This window comes from Linepithema humile, chromosome 5 (genome assembly GCF_040581485.1).
Source record: "Linepithema humile isolate Giens D197 chromosome 5, Lhum_UNIL_v1.0, whole genome shotgun sequence".
Classification (NCBI taxonomy): Eukaryota; Metazoa; Arthropoda; class Insecta; order Hymenoptera; family Formicidae; genus Linepithema; species Linepithema humile.
Genome location: NC_090132.1, coordinates 13,508,723 through 13,522,802, shown reverse-complemented (window position 1 = coordinate 13,522,802; position 14,080 = coordinate 13,508,723).

The window sequence follows — 14,080 nt, the reverse complement described above, 5'->3', positions numbered from 1 at the left end:
CCTACTGGGCATCCATGCCCACGGATACCTGCAGGCTCGGCATTTATGGAGTATTATATGAAGGATATGCACACAGAATAATAGACGTCGTCAACAAACAACAGCAAATTGTTTATTCCATGACTACAAAAGACACAGTTTTTGCATTGGCAAGCAGAGACTCCTATTCGAATTGTGGATACACTCTTTTCCACACGGAACACCCAAAATTAGTAATTTTCAAAACTTCGCCAGGCGTAGCAATTTTTAAAAAAGAATCACGCATAGCTAATTTGGACATCTTCACCTATATGAACTCTAAATTTGTATATGTAGAGAAACATGTGCAGACTCAATTTAGTGAACTATACAAGAATATTTTACTACAACAATGTCAGCTCGAACAGAAAATATTACACAATTCATTAGCCATAGCCACCCAATCGCCGGATGTCTTCGCTTATCACTTCATGAAGGGACCAGGATACATGGCCCTACTGGCTGGCGAAGTAATACACATAGTAAAATGTGTGCCTGTCGAAGTAAGAGTAGCACACACCGAAGAATGCTATGATCAATTGCCTGTGACGCGAGAAAACAGAACACAATTTTTAACACCGCAAACCCATATACTGTTACGACAAGAAACGCAGATTACGTGCAATTTATTCGCACCACCCATGTATCTTCTGGGAGATGTATGGTATAAACTCACTCCTAAACCAATACATACAGTACCGCCGATGACCATGAAACCGATGACAACACCTAGCTGGAAATATATTAGCCCCGGATCACTTGCTACCAGCGGCATATATACTGAAGGAGATTTAAGCGATCTCAGGGATCATATTATGTTTCCTGCTGAGAGACCAGCAATGTTAAACACTTTGGCCAGAGGAATGATGGGCCACTCTACGATTATGCACGATGGAGGATCTTTTGCAAACTTCCTAGATGAGGCATCAGTTGAAAAAATAGCTATCTCAGCATGGCAGAAATTTTGATTCCTAATTTTCGGCAATATAAGCGCTGGATTTTTAGGAATTTACTTGGCAGTAAGAGCAGTAAAACTAATATTGGATACCATTGTGCATGGCTATGCTCTACACACAGTATACGGATGGTCCATATACCTGCTTGGAGCCATTTGGGACTCGTTAACTCAGCTCCTATTACACTTAAAACTGAAAAAACCACGAGATTGAACCAGAGAAACTACGCAACCGTCCGCAGAACGAAACCCGATAGAAGACTCTTCACAAAGGGGGGAAACCTACCCCCTACTACCTGCAAAGAACGCATCCACTTATACATTCGCACTGAAGGACTGACCGCTTGATTTCTCTTTCCCTTAAATAAAAGAGAGGATAAAAAAAAAAGGAAGAGAGGGAAATAGGAAGAAGAAAAGGAAAAAAAATACATAAACAACAGCTTCCCTACCAACCTTACATAAGCGCCAACTCTGACGATTCTTATTTTTCTTATTTACGCATTTTATTGTTTTATCTCATTTTAATCTGTTTTGCTCCTTATTATGAGGTCTCGCGGTTGCGACCCGAAATTCGCACCTAACCCCAACACCACCTTTTTGTTTATAGAAACATGGAGATCGAACACCTCGATACTCAAACACTGAGCCGCTCGCCGTTTGCTGTTAAAATAGTAAGGGTGTTTTCGCCCACGTTGATTTGGATTCACCTGGAAAATAGTAAAGAATCTTTCCAAAAAATGATGGAGGATTTCAACCAGCGGATGAACAAACGCCGATTTTTTCATTCGAATACAAAACTAGGCGACATTGTTGCCCTCGAAACGAACGGAGGATGGCAACGCGGCATCGTTACAAAGATGAACGGAGATGAGACAGTGCAGATAGGCCTTTTTTTTTTTTTTTTTTGGTAAGGCGGGAGAAATCCTTTATGGATACCCTCGGGTCTCGGGGGAGAGCCCGAGGGTTATGTGGGAGTCCCTCAGGGAAGGTGTCCCTGAGGTATACCCACTAAAACCCCTGCCGGTAGCCTTCCTAACCCATAGTAAGAGGGGGTAAGGCATCGCCAGCGGCATTCATCTCACCCCCTCTTGGGTTTGGCCGAGTGTCGGCCTCTTCCCAGGAGAGGATTAATCCTTTCCATGGGAAAAGATCGGACTACCACGACCTTTCCCCGTCATCCCGTGTCTGTTGAGGGGTTAATGTCGATCAGGGGCCCCCGCCCCTGATCGGCCCCCCCAACTACGGCTCCCTCTCTCTCTCCTGATTGGAGAGGGGAAAAGAATCCAGAAGGGGAAGAGGCAGGGAGTGGAAGGAGCAAAGTCCTCTCCCTCATTATTCCTGCCCCCCCTTCTTCCCTCCCTTTTTCCTCTCCGGCACGGCCCCTTGGGAGGGGGACTGGGATGGATCGAATCCATCTAGATCCACATCTCCCCCCAGGCCGGCCAGGAAGAACTTGTTTATCTCCCCCAAAGGTGGGGGAGGTTTGGCGGCCTTGATGGACATCGCCGGGTTAGGCCTTCCTCCGGCTAATTGCCGGATTTCAGACATAAGTTCCCAGTATGGGAATTCCCGGGCGATGTCCGCTGCCACCCTCCTTAGTTGTTTTGTACCGCAGACGTGACTGCGACCAATCACGTCCCGGTACTGTACAACCAACCAGGTTTGGTCTTTCCGGGGGTTATCCCCTATCTTCCCAAACCTGATCTGACCTAGGTCACGTCTCTGAAGGGCATTCCACCTCTTCTCGACGTGACCGGCCATCGTCTTCCCGTTAGGTGGAGCGCACTTTATCCATTGCTCCACCTCCCCATCCCCAGGAAAATGATTCTCCCAGGGCAAGGTGGGGCTTTTCATCCTCCAACGGAAGACAACCTCCGAGGGGGGGGGGGAGAGACGTATCTCATCCCCCGACAGAGTCGCACTCCCATAGGGGGGGGGTATCACTAGCCTCTCCCCTCGTCGTTTCTTCTTTAGAGGTAGGGGAGGATGTCTCCCTCCCTTCTCCTCTTACCTCCTCCCCTCCCTTGATAGGGATAGGGGACGGAGATATCCTCGCCTTGACGAGTGATTTCTCCTTTTTTCCCCCCTCTATCCTCCCCACCTTCGGGCATTGTGGGGGCTTTGTGCTCCCCAACTTCGAAAGTGGGGAAGGTGATGGGGCAGAGGGGGGGTGATCCCCATCTGCCTTCTTCCCTTTTTCCTTTGCGGGGAGAAGAGGAGGGCTTTTAATAGCTCTCCCCTCCCCCTCCACATCCTCTTTCCCACTCCCAGTGGGGGAAAGAGGAAGGCCCCTAGGGGCCTTCCCCTCATCACTCTCCTTTCTATCCATAGTGGGAGGAAGAGGGAGGCTTTGTGAAGCCTCCCCCCCCTCACCATTATCCTCCTTTCTACTGTCCCCAGCCCCAGCCAGTCCTATTGGGGCTGTCGCTGCTGTTACCAGGAGAGGCTTAGTTTCCGCCTTTAGCTCCCATTTGGGGTATTCCAGATTTATCTTCTGGAATATTTTCCCGAGAAGCCCGGTGCTGATCCGTCGGTAAAGACCATCACCAGGCCAGCACCGAAACCTCAACCAGGGAGTATCCTTCCCCCCTTTCTTCCGGTTTTGCCAAGTGTCCAGGGTACCGAGGTCCATGTCCCGGTGGGCATCCTCATAGGTTCCCCACCAGTATTGAACCTCTTCGATTACGTCCTTGTAGTGTGGCCTCGTTTCCGACGGCTTACATGAGTCTAAGATGTATGGGCCACATTTCTTCCATAGGAGGGTAACCTCCGAGGAGGGGGGAGTGTTTATTCTCCCCGTTCCCTGTTGGTGTCCTCCTTATAAGGGGTGTTAGTTACACCCTTCTTAATCCCTTCCTCCCTGAGGGGATGGGGGGGTTTTCTTCTCCCCCTCCCTCAGCTTTTCCCTCCCCCTTCCTTTTTTGAAAGGGGGAGGTGAGGACACCCTTGCTTTTTTAGCGAGGGGCTTCCCCCCTTCCTCCTCCATAGGCAAAGAAATTGGAGAGAAAGAATTCCTCCCCTCCTCCTCCGTCTCCACCTCCATGATCACAGGGTCGGGAGAGAGTGTGATGATGGGGATGAGAGAAACTTCTCCCCCCCCCGCACACTCCCCCTCCCCCGAGGATTCCACCGTTTTCTCTACCTCCATAATTGGGGTGGAGGGGGGGTGGTCCCCCTCCTTCTCCTGGGAAGGTAATTGGGGGTATCCCCCCCTTTCCCTCCTCTTCCTCTTCCTTCGTCTCCTCTTTGGGGGGACGATCGGGCAGACTCGGCCACCAATGCGGTGGGCCGAGTCCCTGCCCGCCTCCTTACACACGGGGCAGCTCGCCCTCCTGCGCGAGCATGCCCCGGCCAAGTGGTCGGCGCCCCCGCAGTGGTGGCAGCATTTGCTGCTGTCCACCTGCGAGGGACACCGCCACCTCTCATGCCCCCTCGTGAGGCATCTGAAACAACGAGGGGGGAGGGTGGAATCACCTGACCCCCTCCTTTTCCCAATGCGGGCGGGCTGTGGCCCCACCCTTCCCCAGGTCTGCGTCTGGGCATTGCATTTGCCCGGCGCTGACCGGTCCGTCTTTTTGGTGGAAAGGGATGCGGGGTCCCTTTCCCCTCCAGGGCGTTTACCCCCTCCTACGGGCTCACTCCGCCCGCGTCGTCCGCGGATCTCCTCGAGGAGGACGAGGAGAATCCGCAAGATCTTGTGGGCCTCTGCCCACAAGTCTCCATCCGCGGTAACCCTTTCGTCTAGGGCGCCCGCGTGGCACGCCCTAGATGGCCCGTCGCACGATGACGACGAGGGGGGCACCGGGACCGGATACCCCCCACGCCGGCCCCTGGGGGTCCGAATTCCCTGGGGCGGTAAAGTCGTCCTCTTTGTTGTCATCGTATTTATCCATGGTTGTTATTTGTTGACAGAGTTGTCTTCTCCGGGTTTTTTATCGTGGTTTTCCTTCCACTAGGACGGTTGTCTACCAAGACTAACGAACCCGTCCTGCCCGGGTTTTTTTATAAAGGTTGTACCACCCTCGCGACCCGTGCAAGCTCAATGCAAGTAACGGCCCCCGGCCCCAATAAAATTGGGGTTACGGTCTGCACTCCGGCAATAATGCCGGGGTGTACGTCCCTGTCGCCCTCCTTCACGCCCGCGTACTCGTGGACCACGTCCACGAGTCGTTTGGGCGGAGAGGAAGGGCCACCCTTGTGGGACACCGCTTCTCCCCGTGCCAGACCGAATCCCATCCCCCCCGATTGGGAGAAGAAGGATCGGCCCCAGACACGAGAGGACCGGCACCCACATCCACCCCTTTAGACAGGGCCACCACAGGTGACCCCACCAGAGACCCGTCCCGCCGGAGCAGCAGCCCCGACAAGGACAGGCCTCAACCGTGGGGGGAGCACCCCCCTGGCCAGCCGCCCCACTGGGCTAACGAGCCTGGCCGCCCGTGCACGGAGGGGAGATAGAAATCTCCCCCTAACGGTGCCGTGCCACCGGGGGTTTGAAGTCAGAGTCCCCGTCTCCTACCGGCGGATGGGAAAAGTGCCTTGGGGAGCCGCCGGACTCCCTGTTCCCTCCTAAGAAGGAACTGTGCGCTCTTAGCACCGTGGAAACACCTTTTCAGGTATTCCCACGGTGAGCCCTCTCACCACGACAAGGTGGCGCACAACGAGAGGGGTGCAGATAGGCCTCCGAAACTGGGGCGTGTATGTTCGCCATGCAATAGCTGAACTCTACCATCTCGAGGAGACGTTCAGAGAACATTACTGGCAAGCTTTTTTTTTTTTTTTTTTTGTTTCGGGAGATGAGAAAAATCTTCTAAAGACATCCTGGAGCCCGTACTCCAGGATAGTGCTGGATTTGACCGAGGCTCGCATCGAGGATTACAGCAAAACCCAGACAAGATGACCATCTCTCATCCTGGCCAGGTTCCAGCATTCTATGCGGGTAGCGGAATAGTTGGATACCCAGAGAGGACGGAGTGCGCATCCCCGCATCTACCGAATCCCGATGACCATCCCGACCGCCTACCAGTTAAACAACTCACCTCAACGCCCCCCTTAGGTCATATAGAAGATAGTTGGGATTACTAGCGGGAGCATTACTCCAACCATCCCCTAACTATGCTTTAAAATAAAGCCCTTTCTTAAGGTTTTTATACGGGAACTTCTAGTGGTTATAAAAATCCTATATATATGATATATAGTAATTTATAATGCTTAACCTATAACTTAATCATACCCTAACTATATATACAGACTAAGACCAGGAGGAGAGCTACCTGTTTCTTAATTGCACAATAAAATATAAGAACAACAATAATTATAATCAAGTCCTACTCTGGGGCTTCGGAGTCCCAGTGACCAGCCCCTCATCTTCTTCTCCTCCTCTCGTTAGTTCTACGATACCGCTCGTCCGCCTCCTTACTGGACATAACTCTGCTGCAGAATCCCGAGAAGGCCCTCCACTTCTCAGGATCCCCCAGTATGGCCTCTACAACCGATGGTAGATTCAAGTCCACGCCCAACACCTCTGCAAGCTCTTCGCGCTCTGCAGCCCAGGCTTCGCAAGCCCCCAGAGTATGCTGGGCGTTGTCATTGCCTGCGAAGCATTGTTGACATAGCGGTGAATCCGCTTTATTGATTCTATGAAGGAACTCGTTCAGGCACCCATGGTCTGTAAAAATCTGGGCCATATGGAAAGTGACCCAGCCATGGTTCCTGTTAACCCATTCGGTGAGTACCGGGACTATAGCCCTCCTCACTCGATACCCCGATTGATCGTCGCCCAGCATCTCCAGGTCCCTTTTCCAGGCCGATATAGCCCCTTCCTTTGCCGCGAGGCATGCAATTTCCCTAGATCTGGGGGAAATTTCCTCTCCCATAGATCTAGCCTCCCTTAACCTGAAGAACACCGCCAGTCTCCTGGCAGAGTATTCCACAGGCGGAGTACCCGACAGAACCATGGACGCCATGAAGGAAACGGTGCGATATGTGCAGCATACCCTCTGCGTTATTCTTCTAAGTACTTTTTTTATCAGGGTCTTTGCGGCCCTGTTGGAACAATAGATACCGTACCATAGCGGCGCTCCATACAGAATAATCGACATTATTACATTGAGGTAGAGTCTTCGCTTCCTCTCCCCCGGGCCCCTACAATTGGGCATAATCCCCCATAAAGCCCTAATAATTTTATCTACCTTCGCCGACACGTATCGAAAGTGTTGCGTGTAGCACCAATCCCCGTCTATAATTATTCCAAGATATTTGATGCTTTTAGTAATTTTAACTTCCCTGTCTTTAATAAAGAGGCTTCTGGGAGGTCCACGCCCAACCAGAGAGGCCGGGAAACCTATGATTTCAGTTTTATGTGGGGAGATTTTCAGACCTAACCTCTCAATCTCCCTCACAACTATACCCGCTGCTAACATCGCCCTGTTCCTCGTTTCCGCGTACTCCATCCCCGAGACCAACAGGATGGTGTCATCCGCGTATTCCAACGTCCAACAGCCCTCAGGCAGAGAAAGATCGAATATGCCGTTATACCCTATGTTCCACAGGGTGGGTCCGAGAACCGAACCCTGCGGGACTCCACATGACATCCGGGATACCCGGATGACACCGTCGCAGTCGAGAAAGGATAGACTCCTATCGGACAGGTAGGCGCATATGATTTTATATAGATAATCTGGGAATCCCATAGTAGTCATGGCTCCCCTAATCACCCCCCATGGAATAGAGTTGAAGGCGTTCTCAATGTCAAAACTAATTCCGAGCACCACTTTCTCCCCACTTAACTCCCCTCTAACGATTTCCCTTAGCTTTAAGATCGCGTCTAGAGTCGACCTTCCCCTCCTGAAACCAAATTGGTTAACCGAGAGGGAGTTAGTCAACTCCAGATGGTCATGTATTCTTGACACAATAATCCTTTCCAGTAATTTAGCGGGTTCATCTAGAAGGCAGATCGGTCTGTAGATTCTGGGATCAGTCGGTGGACCCTCTCTCTTCCTCAACAGAACCAATCTAGCCTTCTTCCACGCTCGAGGGAAAATGCCCTCTCTGAGACATCTGTTAAAACAGGAGAGCCATGCCCCCATGAGATCCCCCATGCTACCGCTTAATACCGCCCCCAGAACCCCATCTGATCCAGGAGCTTTTTTGCAACCTCTAATCTTCTTCACCGCCTCCTTTAGTTCATTTTCAGAGACTAGCAAATCCTCATTTCAGTCCGAGAACCTCGTATAGTTATCTATAACCTTGTCCTCTCTTCTCGGAAAAAGTGCATCTACAATGTGCAATATATCTTTATACTGTAATGTCTCACATATGGGTGGTGAGACGGGCTTCAACTTTTTTAAGACAATTTTATACGGGAGACCCCAAGGGTCTTCTTCTAATTCTTTAATTAGTTCGTTCCATGCCCTAATCTTGGCAGTTTTAATACCTATTCTATATTTGAGAAGAGAAGACCGGTACTCCCTATATCTTTTTTTAATGATTTCCTCGCCCCGTTTCTTTCTAGCCCTTGATAGAACTCTTCTGGAATCGGTCACAGTTCTCCTAAGATCCGCAAGATCTTCGTTCCACCAGTAGGCCGATTTTTTATTTCTGCCGCTATTCTTGGGCATTGAGTGATTACATATTTGCTTCAGTGTCGCATTAATACATGTAACTAATTCCTCTGCCAAATTAAAATTGGATTCTTTGTATCCCCACGATTTGAGGATCGCTACCGACCTAAGCGCATCTAGATCCACTTTTCTGGCGTTCCATTTAGGAAAGCTGCGACCAACATCTCTAGCTTTCTTCCCAGCTAGTTTAGAGTCTATCTCAGTGACTACTAATCTATGGTCAGAGACCGTGACTGCATCTATGTCAACTATACAGCTATTGACCATTTTCTTCGCTTTTCTGTTGCAGATGACAAGGTCAATGACGGATTCACCCCGTGGTCTTATACATGTTGAGACGTATTTATTTAGAATAATAAGATCCAAGTTATCGAGCCAGTGCTTCAGCAAGTTCCCCTTACTATTACTTCTTCTCCCATCCCAATCCGGGTGTCTAGAGTTAAAGTCCCCAAGTACAAGGATGGGGGAATTTCTATATTCCACTAGGAATGCATATAAGTCGTCCAAGAAATCGTTAAATGCAGGAGGTGGTGCATTTGGTGAAAAGTAACAACTTAGAATTACTACATCGTTCCATCTGACCGCGCAAAAGCCTCTGCCCTGGTGTAATTTTACCATAGGAGAGAATTTGTCCTTGACCCTTCGCCATAGGATGGGAGCTTTGGGGGGAGTATTTAATTCTGTCACCCACCTGTCATCCTCCGGCACCGAATTCGGTTCGCTTATTACCGCTAGAGCGGCATTTCTTTCATCCATCAGGTGAGTTAGATTATCCTGCGCCTGTTTGGATAGATTTACATTGCATTGTAAAATAAACATAATCTAGGTTAAAATATCACAATCCATTGCAGCGGAGGGTCCCGCTGTGCACTGAGAGCTCCGACTCTCAGTGTTTTCTACATTAGAATGAACATTTTCATTTCCATCGTTATTTCTATTTACTTTTCCATTAGAATTGTCATTAACTATTTTGCTATTTACAGATGAGATCCTGGTGGGCGGTACCGGCTTACAGGAGGCGCTTCCAAACAAATGATCCGCATTCAACCCTCTCTCAAGGCAAACCGGACAGGTAATTTTATTTTTGCAATCTATGGCCTTATGATCTACCTGGCCACATTTGTAGCAGTTGAATCGGCGATCCTCTGTGCTTGGGCACCTCTGGACCGTGTGACCCACGGCCAGGGATGACACCCGTTTAGACACGTAACGATTGGACACCGCACGATTGGACACGTAATATTGGACACGGAACGATTGGACACCGCACAATTGGAAATCGCACGATTGGACACCGCACGATTGGACACCGCACGATTGGACACCGCACGTTTGGACACCGCACGATTGGAAACGCATATTGTAAGATTGGACACCGCACGATTGGAAGCGCACACTGCATGATTGGACACTGCACGATTGGACACTGCATGATTGGACACCGCATGATTAGACACCGTACAATTGGAAACGCATACTGCACGATTGGACACCGCACGATTGGAAACGCATACTGCACGATTGGAAACCGCACGATTGGAAACCGCACGATTTGAAACCGCACGATTGGACACCGCACGATTGGACACCGCACGATTGGAGACCGCACGATTGCTTGTGGCTAATGCTAAGGACCATTATACATGAAAAAGTTTTAGTTGTATTCGTAAGTCTGTAGGCAAATTAACTACTAATCAAAATTAAACATTTTCACAACATTTTCATAAGAATATTTGATAATAATTGATTCGTTTGCATGGGATATTCGACTGTGATATACGATGCATTGTAAAACAGGCCTTAACGTCCTAATAACTACGACTAAAATTTTTTACATACATTGATCTTTATGGGTCATTTTGCATAAGTATACTTTTAACCGTGATAAGTTGCTTATTTGAGTAATTTCAAATAATTTTTTTTTTTTTTTTTACACATAAAGTATATCACTGTTATTTATAAGTGTTATTTACTAAAATTAAATAATGATCCAAGATTACAAATTAGCGATATTTTGTGTTCCAATTGTTAATTACTCTCTTTTAGACTTTCAATAGTACAACTAATTACCACATTACTGCTACAAATTATATATCACTGTGTCAACGTAATAACAGTGCTGTAAGAAATATGTATTTATAGTCTAAAATAATTATTTTTAATCTCTACATTAGTTGATTAATAAACTTTAATAAAATATACATGCTAATACAACATTTTTAATCAAATTATAACCTGTACATGAAATTCTGCTTTTGAACATAATGCTTTTAATTTAGATTATTAAATATCAAATTCATTTATCACATCTAAAATTAATCACATTTAAAAAAGTTAAGAGCGACATATCCTTGCATCTGTAGTAATTACAAATGAAATTTTTAACTGATCAAATATCAAGAGAGAATCTATTGACAAGGTATGAAATTCTATTAAGTGAGAGTTCTTCATTATTGTCTCTGTTTTTAAGAATTTTATGGAATGTTATGGAATTATCTGCTGTTTTTAACAATATGGTATTCCACCCGGACCACCCGCTCCAGGAATTGCTCCCAAGAGCGGACGGCCCGAGCCCGGGCCCGCCGTCTCATACGGTCGACCGCGCCGGGAGGGATATCCCCCTCCCTGCGGAGCTCCCTAAGGCCATTTAACAAATTAAGTTGTGTTTATTAAAGAATCAACGTGCTTCTACAGTTAACGTATGTTCGTATGTAAAGTATTAATGTTCCTATCCAGTAAATGCATGTATGTGTATACTTTAAAATAGTCTGTAGGTTATCCATAGAATGCAGAGTAATATATTATCTACATCACAGTACTTAAAACTCAAACAATATGTGTCGTATCTGCTATATCTATGTATTTTTACAAATACATGTATGTAAGTGAAAATGTAATCAATTTAAGCCTTGAATTATGTGATATATATAGCATATCTACATAAAATATGACAACTGTCATACTTTATTAAATCTACTTGGATTAAGTCATTAGTTAAAGAAGCTTTTATGTGCATGGCATTTTCTTTAATTAGTCATAATGTAAGAATGATCCATAAAATTATAAATTTAAAGCTTTTGGATATGGATTACTAACAAGTAATCCATATCCAATTTTCCTACATTGAAAATTATCAAAATCTCATGTGGAGAGGATTTCTCCATGAAAAGAAATTAATAAGAGAAGTTTTTATTTTCTATTAATTATATCATTTTTTACTTGGGTCAGTTTTTATCTATTTTTTAAGAATTAAATTTATAAATAATTAGCCAAGAAAAGAAAAAAAATTATCATGCTTGATCCAAGAAATAATAGTAAAAGAAACTTCAATGTTATTTTTAAATCATGTATTAAATTTTTATCTTTATTTTTCTTAAAATGTTCTTCATGTAGGTTGAATTATTTTTGTAGTCAATTAATAACTCAAAAATTTGTTTATTTATACAATGGTAAAAGAAATTCTTGTTCAGAAACTCACAAGTATTTGACATCTGTCGTACTTAACAACGAATACACCATGTAATACATAGTATTTGTTTTTGAATGCAACACTTTAAAATACATGCTTTACATTTTAATTCATATATGTATATTATCTCTATAGAAAATAAATGTATGCCATCCTAAAATATTGTAACAATAAAAGAGACTTTAATATTTCAAGGAAATCTTTAAATTATATGGATGAACGCTGATATTTGCACAACATGTCACAAAGATTCTAATAGCGGATAAAATATTAAAAAAACTTTCGCTTAAAAGAATCTCATGTCTTGTTAATGGATTCTCTTCTAATACTTGATAACAGCTAGAGAGCTGCCTTGTAAATTATTTTGGATGCACAGAATATATGACTTGAAGCTCTTTTAAATCTGAAATAGGCATTTAATGATTTTAAATAGCACAATATATTTAAATTTCATATAAGCACAATAATTTTAATAGAACTTTATTAGCACATATCACTATACATACTCTATTAAGATTTAGTATGTAGGAAATCTTAAAACTTCTGAAACAGCAACTTGCATTGTAAATGACTTCTCTCACAGCACTAATGGATATTGCACAATGATATGTTTACCATCATATTGACACCTGTTATATTATCGAAAACAAAAATTAATTATTTATTGAAAGATATTGTTATAAATAAATTAATATAATGTAATAAATCACTAAACTTTTCTTATTAAAAAGTATTTAGATAAACATACAACACTTGCTTAAAATAGTGATATAACTAATTAAAAATCAAAGAATTTGTTACAAATATTAAATATAATTATTTTAACTTCTGATACATGTCTTCCTGATTATTTTATTTCCTCTTTTTACAAAGGCATACAAGCGCAATGTTATTTTGCAGAAATGAGGATATGGAGAGAATTTACACTGAGACGCTCTGAAAACAATAATATAACTTATTACAGGGCAATACAATAAGAAAGGTTAAAAAATATAACAAAATATAACACGTTATGCAAGGAATAGTATAATTTTTAATTATTTGAACATAACATACACACACTATGTAAAAAGTAGAAATATGCTTGCTGAGAAAATTGTTTGCACATATTCTTTAAAGTTACAACACTTCAAATTGTCACTGCGAGCTCCGTAATGATTATGACTATTATGTATCACATAAATTATATTGCATATTACGTTCTCGTGAGAGAGAAGAATCGGTTTCGATCGCGGATGACGATTATGTGTTGAGGAAACTGTTCGCCAAATCAAGTAATTAACGTTTAAATTTTGTTACGTCCTGATCAGACTACACGATTCTTTTCTTTTCATTAAATACCAGACCTAATAAACGCGGAACCAACAAAAACTCTTAAGAAATATTATAACGCCAGAGCTGTTTTTCTCATGAGACACCAGAAGCTCGAATCTTCTCACAGAGAAAAATAGCATGGATATTTCAAAATACCTTGGCCGCTCAGCGTGCCTATCGTCGCCAGAAAAACCGTAAAAGTCAAAACTTCGCGGTAGCTGGAGTCCTTAACCGACTCCAGACGGTTAGAGTAAGAGATAAAAAGAAAAACTGGCACCAACTAGTCATATTCTTGGATTCCACCTACGGGAACTCTAGCTAGTAGATAGGGTTTTACCGAGTAACGATCGGGGAATGACCGCAGTCGCATGCCGAGAAGGCGCGACACCTGATACGGCGCACGTGTTTAGTAGGTCTGGGAAACCGAGATGCATTAGTCGCACTCTCCACGCGACACCAAGGGCACGCGACAGTCGTAAACTGTCAAATTTATTAGATCAGTGACCCAAGGCTTTGCGAACTTATATACCAATTCTTAACCATCCAATCCGAAAGCCGAGAATCGGGGTAAGCACTTCTATAGACCACCCATCGTTCCATCGTATGGTCTAAAGACTACGCCCACCCAGATCTTAAGACGCTGAGATGCACCCCACCTATACTAATTAACACCAACCGGGTTACGCCACCTCAAAAACCTAC